The sequence below is a fragment of the Vulpes vulpes genome, chromosome 8, assembly GCF_048418805.1.
Source record: "Vulpes vulpes isolate BD-2025 chromosome 8, VulVul3, whole genome shotgun sequence".
NCBI lineage: Eukaryota > Metazoa > Chordata > Mammalia > Carnivora > Canidae > Vulpes > Vulpes vulpes.
In genome coordinates this window covers 87,106,328-87,118,628 of record NC_132787.1, presented here as the reverse complement: position 1 = coordinate 87,118,628, position 12,301 = coordinate 87,106,328, and the positions used below count along the sequence as shown (strand labels likewise).

Below are 12,301 nucleotides of genomic sequence, written 5' to 3'. Positions count from 1 at the left end.
CCCATGGACCACCTCAGCAGGGCAATTTGAGAACACCTGGCTGAAAAGTGCTGACACAGTAGCTGGTGCAGAACAGGTACTAAATGACTGTCATTCCCCCTATGCCACAGGAAGAGATGGGAAGTGGGCGATCCATCTATGATAGTGTGCGACCCACCAGATGGACGCCTGTGTGTTCGCTTCTTCCTCCAACCCAGGAATCTGTGATTATTTTTTTTTAGGGTTTCTTTATTTATTTGAGAGAGAAAGAGTAGGCAGAGGGAAGGGGCAGAGGGAGAGGGAGATAGAGGGAATCCCAAGCAGACTCTGCGCTGAGTGCAGAGCCTGATGGAGTGCATCTGAGTGCAGACGGAACAGGGTTCCATCTTTGAGATCACGACCCGAGCCACAATCAAGAGTCGGACACTTAACTGACTGAGCCACCCAGGTGCCCCTAAATCTGCGATTATTTTCCCGAAGCATCAATGTGGGAACAAGTAATACCCTCACTGTACCTGGACATGGCACTTTAGAATGTATAAGGTAGCTTCTGGATTCACGATCTTGTTTCATCCTCCCCAGACTCTCTGCCAAGCTGGGAAGACACGTTCTCACAGAAGTTATGCGCTTGTCTGCACAGGTGGGCCAGTGGCAGAGCCCAAAGGAGAGCTCAGTCTCCCAGGCCCTCCAGGGCATTATCACAGGAGAGAAGGTGAGGCCACTGACAAGGCAGGAGGGGGTGGCTCCTGCCCAGAGCCAGGCTGCCTCATCGCTCCGCCCACACCAGCTCAGCACCCAAGCAGAGACTCTCCGCACAGCCAGAGCCTCCCCACGCTGGACGCTTCCCTCAATGGCCACTGCCCAGTGAATGGATGCTGGCATTTTCACCCCCAGGGAGAGCCACTAGACCTTTCAAGTTCATCAAAGCAAAAAGAACTCTGTATCTCTGGGAAGAACCTATTGACCAGGCTCTGCCCTGGAAGGTGAGGACTGGGGCTCCGGGGCTGGCAATATCCCCAAGGATGAGATGCTCACTCATGTGCTACTGACTCTAGTCACTGTGCAAGTATGAAAAGCTGCCTGAGTACCGCCCATCCCATCGCTGACCAGGATGCCCTCTGTACGTGGGGAACCTGACAGGAACCAGGGCAGGCCCTACAGATGGCAGGGCAGGTGCTCTACCCACAGGGGGCAGCTGCAAGGGGTGGCTTGCCAGTGTGCAGTTAGATCACGCACCACTTGATCTAATCTGGTAATTGATCTCTCTCTCTCTCTCTCTCTCTCTCTCTCTCTCTCTCTGTTATCTCCTTTTGAAACAGCATTCTCCTGCTAATAGCACAAAATGAAGCTTTGGAAACCAGCGATTTTATCCAATAATTGATTTTATTAATGTCCTGGGATACTGCTGCTACACAGGGGGTGAGATCCCCTGCCTGTGCTGTGCAATCTCACAGCCTGACAGTTGTCACCCATACTTGGAATATCACCACAGGGTGACCCTGACATCTCACTGTCCAGGGAAGGGCCATGCGGCCCTGTACCATCTCCCACTGGTTTATTCCCAATTAGATTCATTGCAATCCTCTAAATCAGTGGTGACTCCTAGAGCGCTCTGGTGCTATGGAGGGGAGATGCAAAGATCGAAGGCCCCAGGCCTTGAGGAGGCTGCAAGGTTGCAGAGAGGCATGCACGAACACATCTCTAACACCTATACCAGAGGAATGAGGGAAGTGGGGAAGGCTTCCTGGAAGAAGTGTCAAATGAGTTCATGCTTGAATGATGAACACAGTTTGCTTTGCTTAGGAGGAAATGAGAGGAGTAGACATGTGTAGTGAAAACCCAGACAAAAGGCAGGAAGACCTGGAGGAGGGAGAATGTGTTCAGGGCATAGCTAGCTCAGGAATGGGGAAGCCAGAGTGTGGACTGCAAAGAGCACATGAGTGAAAGAAAACTCTGGAACACGGCTGGGTCTATATGAAACAGGTCAGGTGGAGGTGGTCTCTGGCCACATGTGCACAACAAAGTGGAAGGAAGAGACTGCCACAAGGAGCCCAGCTGGAAGGTGACCTGTAATCGAACCTGGTGGGAAGGGAGACCTGAACCCGCCTCAGGACTGTGCCCCCTCCTGTGTGGTCCCCACCACCCATGGCCCCCAAGCAAGATCTCACTTGACTCTCTGACCAGAATTTTTTTTTTCAGAATTTTTTTAAAGATTTTATTTATTTATTCATGAGAAACACACACACACACACACACACACACACACACACACACACACAGAAGCAGAGACATAGAGGGAGAAGCAGGTTCCCTGCAGGGAGCTCGATATGGGACTCAATCCCAGGACCCCAGGACCATCATCCTGAGTGAAAGGCAGATGCTCAACGGCAGAGCCACCCAGGTGTCCCATCTCTGACCAGAATTTGCTCAATCTAGAGCACGTGTGTTTCCAACCCTAAGCACGATGCCACGCACAGAAAACGAAGACCATCTTTTCCATGGAATATATCTGATTAAGTCAGCCAAACCTGGGCACTAAATATTGAAATAGTTTGGCACCAAAAATGAATGCTTAAAAGCACATCTAAGTGGCTTCATTTCTTTCCTCCCACCATGCTTTTGGGAGATGCCCTGAGTCCCCTTTCCTCCGACCTTCCCTGGCCTGTTCCTCTCATTCCACTTTCAGGCTCTTTAGCTCTAATACTATTAGAGCTGATTATGTGACTCTCTATGATTTCAACGTGTTTGGCTCCCTGTCTTCTTTCTCCAGCTACTAGCTCTCTCATTGTGCTAGGTCTCTTCTTCCCTGACCTACCACCTGCCCCATTAGAATGAGAAAGTCTCTATCCCACGAGGAGGCTTCTATCCTATTCTGAACTGTGCTTATCCTTAATAAAACTTCTCAAACTTACCCTGTGATAAAAGAAGTAACACGTTGGGGGTACCTATCATGTGTCATAAACATCTGCATCTATCTAATCCTCACAATCACAGATGCTAATTTTACCAATCCCATTTTACAAGTGGGGAAACCAAGGCATAGAGAGAGTAAGTGCCTTGCTCAATGTTACACAGGTACTATGTGCTCGAGGTAGGATTTAAACCCATGGAGTCTGGCTCCAACTCCCATGCTCCCGACCATTGGATGACACTGTCTTCCCAGAGCCTTCCTGCTATTTCCTTGGGTCATCTTCAAAGACTATCTACGTGTTTCCCACCATTTTTCTCAGCCAACTTCTTTCTCGGGATCTTCCTCCCTCAGAGGATCTCTGTGCCCCCTTCACTATCACCCCACCAGCCCATGACTCTCCTTTCTGGGTACCGAGTCTTCCCCTAGCCAGGGCAGGAAGGGTGCAAGTCCAGAGACAGATTCCTGCAGGAAGGCTGGAATACACCAGGTTAACACACAGGAGGTCAGAATTGAAAGCAATGATACAACTTATTAAAGATGATAGAATTCATCCATCCATCCAATACTTGAAACGCCAGCAAAACATTCTAGTGTCCAGTGGGATGTCCCTCCTGGGTCCAGCCAGGCACACAGAGGTCCCAAGGAGCCCACTCCAAGCTTCAAAGGCCTGCAACTTCTAGAAATTTCCTTCTAATATTGAAGCAGAATCTGTTGCCTGTCAGAAGCAAATGTAAATCCTTTTTAGAGAAAAGCATCTCCAACTCAGATCTCCAGGATTCCTACAAAGCTCACCAAAAGGTGAAATCACAATAAAAAATATCAGAAGTGCCCAGGTGCCTCAGTCGGGTAAGCGTCCAACCCTTGGTTTCAACTCAGGTCTGATATCAGGGTCATGAGATTGAGCCCTGCGTCAGGTTCCGTACTCAGCACAGAGTCTGTTTATGCTTCTCTCTCCCATTCCCTCTGGTTCTCCCCCACTGCATGCTCTCTCTAAAATAAGTAAAATAAATCTTAAAAAAAAAAAAATCAGACACATGGGAGTGACAGTGGAAACTACAAACAGCAGATTTAGATCTTCCAGAGACTTCAGAGGCAGGAATTACAGATACAAAATAAAGCATAACCGTAGATAAAACAGCTAAAACAGGAAATAAAAAATGAGCAAAGAACAAAAGTTCACTGAAAAAGAACTGAGTATAACTTTTAGAAATGAAAAAGTATAATAAGGATTGAAGGTCAATATCAAACAGGCCAAACAGAAAAGCTTATTATTACCTCCAAAGCTGTTTCACTACAATGCTGCATTTGTATTACCCCTGTGACAAGGCAGGCAATGCGTCTGCTCCCTTCCTACCCAAAGTCCTCCCATTTCACACATGAGAACACTGAGAGTTAAGGAAACAACAGGAGCCTGCTTAAGACCACAAAGATCAAAAGTTCGCTATGGAGACTAACTCAAGACTTTTGGCTTCGAAGCTTGTGTTCCTTCAACATCACTGAATGTTTCATTCATCCAGGGCCACTTTTTAGCCCCTTGTTGGGCAGTCATAAAAATGGAGAAGTATCTGCTCACCCAGTGACATTATTATTATTCTAATGTCTGCCCAGCTGGAACTGATCTTATTTTTCCAAGGGCCAGTCCAGGGAGTGAAGAGAACGGCACAATCTCTATGTAAGTCCTGCCCAGGATGAACGGTCTGGAAAAGGAAGGACCCTGAGAATGGATTCCCCCCACCCCTGGCCCCCTCTCCTCCAGCGTGCAAGACAAACTCCAACAAAGAAGGAAGGGCCAGTCAGCTCACTTGGGCTCATAGCAAAGGAAAGAGCTGGAAAATCCTTTTCCCTCATCTAGGGACAGCACATCAATTATGGATTATTAGATAAGATCTTCATTTTAATATTTCCACCATGTATTATCACCTCTTCCTCTCACTGGAATTCTGTCTTGGGAGTTATTTAACTGATGTGCAGAAATCTAAATTTAATTTATTATGATCTAACTCACTTTAGAAGCCAAATTACCCTGCACTGGAGAAGGATCAAGTCAATATCCCACTTGGCTTTCTATTTATCTTCTGCAGGGTTTTCTCTCCTTCTCTTCAGTATTCATTTTATCTCGGGTGCTGGTAATAAATTTAAATTTTCCTCAGAATTAGGCAATTGCTCCTTTAATGCTGTAGTTTAATGGTGAGTATTAATTATACGAAAGTCACTCCTTAAAGAATGTAGAGGATGGAATGGACATATAATGGAGGAGGAAAGGGCTATTTCTTGGACCAAATGAGGTAGCATGTCATAAGCAGGGATGAGTTTATTCTTCTATTCTAGCTCCTTCCATTTCTTCCCTACTTTTCACCCCCCATCCCACCCTAGAGCCAGGCACCTACAAAATGGGTCTGCTGGGAGCTGCTTGCTGCAGCTTCTCTGAGCCCCGGGAAAGTCCGCCAGCTTGGAGGCCAAGCCTAAAACCCTAACATTGGCTTTTCTCCAGTCCTCCAGTCAATCTCACTGAGGCTCTGACAGCAAGAGCCTCCACTGCCCAGCTCTCCCCTCCCTGCCACTGCCCCAAACAGACACACACCACCTTGTATCCCAACAACACATCACACAAACACAGCTTTGGGAGAGGCTTTGAGCTTTCTGGAAGAGGAGAAGTTCTGATCATTATTCTAATTGCCTAAAAACCCCAACTGTGAAATATAATATGATTAATAGAATGGACAGAAGCCCAGCTTTTGTTTCTGGAATAGAAAAGAAGAAACACACACAATTTGGACCTTATATGAAGATTAATTTGCTTACTAATTAGCATGACAGGGAGGTACCGGGGAAGTTTTTAAGTCTGCAGGAGAATGGGGAAGAGGGCGGGGAAGAGGGCCCGGCTCCCCCACAGGTGCCAGGGTGCCTGAGCACTAATGCCGATGCGTCTGCTCCCTTCCTACCCAAAGTCCTACAAATTCCTAAGTTCACTAAATTCACTAAAGACGAAACCCAGAGCCCCCCCCCCCCTTTAGTTGGAGTGGCATCTCAAATTGCTACAGCTGGCATAAAGAACACCCCCTGATTGCTGGTGGGCATGAGGACAGTGAGAGCTAGCCCTACCCACAGCATTCATTTCTGCATCCTCTTGCGTTCAAAGACTGGAGCAGGAAGCCAACCGCTGGAACACCAGAAGCCTTGTCCCTCCCAGGTCTGGAATCCAGGGAGCAAGAGATTGGGGAGGGCAGGGAGCCAGGTACCCCTACAGGGCTCAGGAGAAAGAGGATTTGGTGGACCACATGGTGACACAGGCAGATGCATTTGCCCCCAACCAGGAGGCGGATGCTGGAAAGAGAACATGCTGTAAGGGATGGAATCGGTGCCCAAGAGAGACGAAGCAGAGAATCTGGACTTAGGAAGAGAACAGTCGGAAGTGGGCTCAGGAGGGGAAGCCTCCAGCTGGACAGAGCAGGACGCTGCAACAGCCCATCTCTGGTGTGGACAGTGAGCCACCTTGGGTGAGCGGTCACCTCCTCAGACTGGGGGCGCACCTGCAAGGGATTGCTGCAGACATCTTTCAACTGGGCCACAGTGGCCTCTGGCAGGACTGAGAGGGGGCCTCAAGGTTAGAGCCTTGCCCCACGCCTCACAGGAAGCGACTTCGAGAAGGAAAGAATAAAGCACTAAAAACAAGATTTGCATTTCTCAGAGACAGAAGAAATCTCTCCCCCAAAAGTCAGACTCCTCCCTCCTTGCCTGCACAGAGCTGGGAAGTATCTTTAGGGATCATCAGAAAGCAATTTTGCCTCAAGGAATAGGTATGGAGCCATGCAACTGTCCAGGGGCACTACTGAACCCAGGTATCTAGCAGGGGTCACAACTGGACATGCCTTTAGGGTCACTGAGAACAGAAATGCCAGTAAGTATCATTTAAGTATCGCACAACACCTGCCTACTACTTACCACTCTTTAGATCTCCCCTTTGGGTGATGCAAGATATGCCCACAGGCCTGCATTTGGCCTGAAGGCCACCAAACTGTGACCCTGGGGGCAGTAGGGGAATAAAAGGAGAATGGTAAAGAAAGATAAAGGAGGAAGGCTGATGGGAAGGGAACAGTGCTCACACCGCAAGTTCCATTTTTGTGACTTTTCTCCTTCAGGGAGCCCCTTATCCATTTCAGCCTGATTTCACTGGAAATCAGTAGAATTTCAGCAGAATTACAGCTGCCAGAGTGTTTGCGTGTGAGAAGGTGGAGATGGGCAGAGAGGGGGGAGCACTGCACCAGGGATGACCCTGTAATCCTTCTCCAAGGTTCCTTTGATGTCGTGAAGAGAACACAAGTCAGGAAAAGCTGGGTCCGAGCCTGGGTCTACTTCATGTGTCCTTTCAACTGCTTGTGGTCAGTTTTTTCCCTTCGTCTCGAGGGCAGTACTAATCTTTACCCCACATCACTTTACAGGCCCACATTAGATCTCAGAAATGAGACACAGCCTGAAAAATTTCTTGGCAAAACATAATGCATATGTAACGTATTATTATTGTCAACACTGCTACAGTCACTATTATTTCTTTTGGGGACTGAATGCTAATGGAGAGAAAAGGCGATTTACAGCCAGCCAATTTATGTTTAGCTTCTTCCTTCCTGTGGCAGAAATGGGGTCTCTGATAGCATCCACAGGCGACTGTTTGCATCACCTGACTGTCTGCTGTGATGAAAGCACAGGTCATTACTAACCAGATGTGTCCTGGGACCCTCAGCAGGGCGGATCTACGCAAAAGTTCATATCTCAAACATGGGTTTGAGCTCAGGGCCGTGCAAATGATACGATGTAAAACTATCTTACATGTAATAGCTCCGTGCACTATAGAATTTTTAGCCCTCTACCCGCTACCCACTAAATACCAGTAGCACAAATGCAAGTACCACTCATCTCTCTAGTCATAAAAATTAAAAATACATCCAAACATTGACAGTCTTCCCTGGAAAGCATTGAGAACCATGGATATAGATGATTCCAACCCACTATCTCTTATAAAACCCTATCAGGACACATGTATAGCCTCCAAATTATGATACAGCAAAAATTCTGAGTTAATAAAATGATTCACTGCGAAAATTTAAAAAAAAAAGCATAATAACTAAGGGTTACTTCTAGCTTAGGATGGTATAAATTGAGCTTTGCAGGGCCTCTGAGCTAAGTCCCTTTGTACAGCGTGGAGGTGGGAACACAGGCCAGCACAGAAGCTGTGCGGGTGATTCTGGGGAGAGACCTGAGGAATCTTGGGGGTGAGGTCAGAAGCCTGACCCTGCTTGAGACTTCAAGTTTCCCATCAGCCAAGGAACCTGGACATCAGGACTCCCTGCTTGAGGTGGACCCCTCTCTTCCACTGGACACATAAGCCCAGAGCGTGACCCTGGAGACCCGGGGATCGAGTCCCACGTTGGGCTCCCTACATGGAGCCTGCTTCTCCCTCTGCCTGTGTCTCTCTCTCTGTCTCTGTCTCCCTCTCTGTGTCTCTCATGAATAAATAAATAAAATCTTTAAAAAAAATAAAAATAAAAAGGTCACTCATCACATCTTCAGGACAAGACAGAAGTAGGTGCTATGACGAACCCTATGTTACTGAAGGGAAACTGAGGATTGGGAGTCTAAAGGGATTTGGCCAAGTAAGTGGAAGTGCTGGGCTTAAACCCAAACAGGTAGTAGGCTCTGCTGGGTCCTTAGGCAGGACCTGCAGTGGCAGGGGGTCACGGGCAGGGGGGCCCCTGTGCCAGCACCTGCCTAGAGCAGGACGAGGAAGAAGGGAGGCAATATGGCCAGATGCAGTCATACACCTTCTACTAGATTACCTGGAAACACCTTTCCTAATCCGCACACTAAACTAGATTCTGGCTAGAAAAGAAGTTTCAGACTCAAGTGTCCCCTAAGCCCTGTCATTCACTCCCCGAAGGTGACATTAGCAAGCAGCCTTAAGCTCTCAGCTGAGAATTTGTTCCCTTCCTTTCCACACCTCCGAGGTGGAGGCTAGATCTCCCCAGATACCGTGTGCAGCGCAGGCTGAAGCTTAGCGCGTTCTCTATCTTCTCTGTAAATAAGGTGACATCCAGATACCCTCCAGCTCCCTGAAAACTAGGTCAGCTGCTGAATATGTAGGTGTGGGTTGGAGTGATGACTTTGAAATGACTTTATCTGGCAGGACCCCATGGGGGCCGCTGGCTGGCTCTTTTTATGTCAAAAGCAGACCCAGAGTACCCGGACGGCTTGCCTGCTGAATCCGGGTGAGGGTGGGAGGCCTGCCTCGGCCAAGGGCAAATTTAGTACTGTAGGTGGCACAGCGAGTGATAATGGCAGTGGGCTGAAAAACAGAGAGATCCTCCAGAGCCTGTCCTACACACTGGCCATCTTTATGACACAGTGGGAGCGTGGTCCACACCATGTCACACAACTATTAAAAGGGGTTTAGGATGCACTTGCTCATAAACAAGACCCTCATTTCCCTCACTTTAGGAAGCACCAATTGCTCCCCCAAATGACATGCTGGTCACCAACCTTTCTTGCCCATTCATCAGAGTGCTTGTGGCATGATCCCTTCTGCAGGTGAGTTGTGAACTGTGAGGGGGTGGGAAGTACCAGAGCGCTATTTAAAATACCGCCTACACACCAACTCAACTTCTTTTATCCACGGTGGCCTCCTCTTTGCTTTTTCAGAATTAGGCATACTCTCGCTTTAATCACATCCGGGACCTCTATGGGAATCCAGATTTGCAATTCAGATACATTGGAAGAGATTAATTACTTGCCAGAGCTGTTTTGGTTTATGTTTTACTTTATAAGAGCACTCATTCACTTTATTTTATAAGAGCACTCATATATAAAATTCCTTTAAGTAATCCATTTTCTTCATGCATTAAAATTAGATTCTGGTGACAAAGAAAATTCAGTATCTGAGATTTCCCAGAGCGCTCTTCTGGGAAACGAAGTTAAAACTATCAAGGCTCTCTTGGCCTGTGCCTCTGCTCAGCCCACCTACTTCTCCTGGACTCACAGCAGCAGGGATCCAGAGCCCTCTGGTCCACAGTCCCCATGCAGGACACTTGTCTAACTCATAACTTGTGTTATGTTGTGAGCATGTGACTACTACATCTCTGGTTCCAGCTCTGCTTCCTAAGATGGTGAAGAAAGGTCACAGCCAAGGCATTAAGCCACCTTTCAGACTTTCCAGCACCAACTTCTTTCTTCAACTTTCCAAGGGCCAGCCAGCCTCTGTCTGGGGGCCCATCCATCAGGACCTTAGCTCTACCTGGGTGTAGCTTCCTCTTGCCTGATTCACTCAGTGGCTCAGCGCTGGGCTCCCCTGGCCTCGATGTCTTTGGCCCCATCAAAAAGCTTCTTCCAGCACATTAGACATCAAGGATTTCCAGGCAGCAGAGACGACAGACAGACTGTACCTTCTGGTGTGCCTCTGAAAGGAGGGCTGGGAAAAGAGGCAGACGAGTGGGGGTGGCGGGAGGGCGCGGTGTGTAGAGAAAGTAGGTCATTAGTGGTAAAGACTGCAATTTTCAAGTGGTTGTTAATGCTTTGTTTATATGGATTTCTCCAAATGTGACATTTTAATGGCATCATAATTGTGTGATTACAGTGCAGTCGACACTGCTAGGGGAGGAAAGGCGACAGGGACTCTGGCGACCTGCTGGGGGAGGCGGCTCCCTGCATGGGCAGCCAAGGGGACTGGCTCAGTCCCGACCAGGCCAGGATGCCTGCCGAGCATGAGAAGTGGCTCCCCAGAGGGCCTGCGGCTCCACAGGGCCATGGGTTTCCAGGAAACTTGCACCCAGCCTAGACCCTCGGATAGAATCAATGCCCAGGGCTGCAGGAGCCAGAGAGGGTAGTTACACATGTCACCCCCCCGCCCCCGCTCCCCCAACCACCAAGGCCCACCCATAAGAGCTGCCCTTCTTTCTTCACTCTGCGCATGTGTGTGCTCATCCATTAACTCATTATTTCTTGAGTTTCTGTCACCTGAGGGAAAGGGCCAATAGATACTCAGAAACAGACAAAATTCCGTAAGAAGGAGAGTGGCAAGGAAAGGGATCCACAGTGACTGGGTGCCTACCAGCCAATGTCTGCTGGCTTCTAGGAGCACCCCCTCTCTCAGGCTCCTCCTCACGCTCTGGCCTCGTCTCCATCTCCTTTGCTGGCTTCCTCTCCTCCCTGGCTTCGAAATGTTGGCATTCTCAGGGGCTGCATCCTGATTCCTATTCTTGTCTCCTTACCTGCTTACCACTGGTGACCTCTATTCCTGTGCCTCCCCCCCCCCTCACAGGTGGCTAACTCCCCACCTAGCTTTCCAGCCTGGATCTTCTTGCTGAGCTCCACCTCTACACTGAGCAGAGGCCTACCTGACACGCTCACTTGGGTGTCTCACCCTGAGTAGGTTCCAGATGGAATGCTTGACCTTCCCGTCCCAACTAGCATCCCCTCCTAACTTTCCCATGTGAAGGAATGGGGTAAGTGACTCACAGAGGAATCTGACAGTCTTTCTGACGTCTCTCTCTCACCTTTGCCTTTAGCCTGAACCCCTCACCCCACATATCTAACCAATCACCATGTCCTAAAACATGTCTCCATCTATCCCCCTGCCCTCCCCTATCTCTACAGCTGTGCCCCATCACCACTAATGGCAATTAGCCCCACTCTGCACTTGTACTCTTGGCCCCAACCACCCATTTTCCAGAATCATCTTTTGAAAGTCACACCTGATCCTCTCTCTCCCATTCTAGATCCAAACCTCTCCCGTGGCTCCCCCTGCACTCAGAATAATGTCCCCTCTCTGCTCTGGCTCCCTCACCCCTGCAAACTCTCCAGCGTTATCTTATTCTCCTTTCCTCTTTGTTCATGATACTCCAGCCACGCTGACCTCTTCAGCTTCTAAATCACGATCAGATCTTTCCTGTCTGTTTATAGGCCAAGTTCTCTCTTCCCTTCAAGATTCATCTGGTGAGATCTTCAGGACCTCAAAATATGACCGTATCTGGAGATAGCACCTCTAAAGAAGTAACTAGGGTTAAATAATGTCATCTGGTGGGGAGCACAGAGTGTAATCCATGGGACTGTGTTTGGAGATAGGGCCTTCAAAGAGGTGGTTAGGTGAAACAGCCGTCAGAGTGAAGCCCTAATCCCTCACAATTGGTGTCCTTATAAAAAAAAGACAGAGATAGCAGGGGTGTTCTCACACAGAAAAAGGCCATGAGAGGATACAGCAGGAAGGCAGTCATCTGCAAGCCAAGGAGAGAGGCCTCAAGAGAAAATGACACTGTAAACATTTTGACCTTGGACTCCAGGCTTCCAGAACTGCAAGAAAAGGAATTTCTGTTGTTTAAGCCCCTCCCACCCCCAGTGTGTGGTATTTTCTTATGGCAGCCCTAGCAA

At 48.5% G+C, this 12,301-nt stretch overlaps 1 protein-coding gene across 2 annotated transcripts in view; it reads right to left on the bottom strand.

Moving 5' to 3' along the window:
* Positions 1-12,301, bottom strand: part of GALNT14 (polypeptide N-acetylgalactosaminyltransferase 14) — a 205,878-nt gene that overhangs the window by 77,341 nt on the left and 116,236 nt on the right. The gene's annotated exons all lie outside the window — the stretch shown is intronic.